Source organism: Carex rostrata, chromosome 15, assembly GCF_964058835.1.
Source record: "Carex rostrata chromosome 15, lpCarRost1.2, whole genome shotgun sequence".
Taxonomy (NCBI): domain Eukaryota; kingdom Viridiplantae; phylum Streptophyta; class Magnoliopsida; order Poales; family Cyperaceae; genus Carex; species Carex rostrata.
In genome coordinates this window covers 6,429,041-6,431,108 of record NC_135932.1, presented here as the reverse complement: position 1 = coordinate 6,431,108, position 2,068 = coordinate 6,429,041, and positions in this window count along the sequence as shown.

The window sequence follows — 2,068 nt, the reverse complement described above, 5'->3', positions numbered from 1 at the left end:
AAAATATAAAATTTGGTCTCCAAGCACATTTCAATATGAAGAACAAGATGAACGGTTCAGATCGACATTTTGAACTTTAAAATCGCAAAATATGAGCGTGAAGTAAAATAGTCGCTTTACTTCGCAACTCACCGTAGACTAGCTCATATATATATATATATATATATATATATATATATATAGAGGTTGGCTAAGATCAAAGTGGTAGTTCCTGAGCTTTGGTGCTACCAATTCATTTTTCAATTTTCGAAGATTAAAACGTTGATCCAAACCGTTCAAGTTGTTCTCCATATTAAATTGTGCTTGGAGACCAAATTTTACATTTTTCTGAATTTTTTTACTATTTATTAAGCCACTTTGAAAACATCTGATCCAACGGTGGCTTCTGATTTTACTGTTTTGTTAAGCCACTGTTGGATCAGCGATTTTCAAAGTGGCTTAATAAATAGTAAAAAAATTCAGAAAAATGTAAAATTTGGTCTCCAAGCACAATTTAATATGGAGAACAACTTGAACGGTTCGGATCGACGTTTTGAAATTTAAAAATTGAAAAACGAATTGGTAGAACCAAAGCTCAGAAACTACCACTTTGATCTTAGCCAACCTCTATATGTATATATATATATATATATATATATATATATATATATATATATATATATATATGAGTACGGCTAACGCGCTTCCTCTAGCATATGGGCCGAAATGCTTCCGGTGGAAAGTTGAAATTTCAAAATCCAAAAAGTCGATCTGAACCGTTCATCTTCTTCTCCATATTAATATCTGCTTGGAGACCAAATTTTACATTTTTCTGAAATTTTTTACTATTTATTAAGCCACTTTGAAAATTGCTGATCCAACGGTGGCTTACCAAACAGTAAAAATCAGAAGCTACCGTTGGATCAGCGATTTTCAAAATAGCTTAATAAATAGTAAAAAAATTCAGAAAAATGTAAAATTTGGTCTCCAAGCAGATATTAATATGGAGAAGAAGATGAACGGTTCAGATCGACTTTTTGGATTTTGAAATTTCAACTTTTCACCGGAAGCATTTCGGCCCATATGCTAGAGGAAGCGCGTTAGCCGTACTCTATATATATATATATATATATATAGAGTTAGGCTGGGGTGCTATGGATAGCATAGTGGCCTCTATGCTACGGCTCAATATTCGAGTTTTCAAAATCCAAACGGTCAATCCGAACCGTTCATCTTATTCTCCATATTAATATCTGCTTGGAGACCAAATTTTACATTTTTCTGAATTTTTTTACTATTTATTAAGTATTTTACAAAATTGTTGATCCAACGGTGGCTGCACAAAATAGTAAAACCGTTGGATTAGCGATTTTCAAAGTGGCTTAATAAATAGTAAAAAAATTCAGAAAATTATAAAATTTGGTTTCCAAGCAGATATTAATATGCAGAATAAGATGAACGGTTCGGATTGACCGTTTGGATTTTGAAAACTGTTACATTCAGAAATTTTAAAACTTGATTAAATGGATAAACCGATCAATTTGCTTAAATAAAAAGTTTAATTAAATTAACGATCGTTCAGAAAATTTTCTGACCGACTAAAACGAAACTAAAATTTCTTAATATAAATAATATATGAAATTATGTATAATAAAATTTAGAGATTTAGAAATAAAATAAGATAGCATAGGAATAAAATTATAATTATTCGGTAAATCAGAAACTTAGAAAATTCGCTACAATTCCTGGAATTTTTAGAAAAGAAGAAATTTGTTAAATTAGATTTGTGTAAATAAATAAATAAATTGGATTCCAAATAAGAGCACAATTATACGAAATTATTCGTATGAGATAAATTATATAAAAGTTACCAAATTTCATTTATTTGATAATTTTAAGGATTTGATTTGATATTTATATATATATAGACTTATATATACTATCCAATATCGAATTATTCGGATTTTAAAATTGAATTATAAAACACGTAATAATATTCATACGACACTATAATATTTTACGAAACTTCGATTCGAAGTTATAAAAAGAAACTTAATAATTAACATAGAAGGAATTCACACCATATACA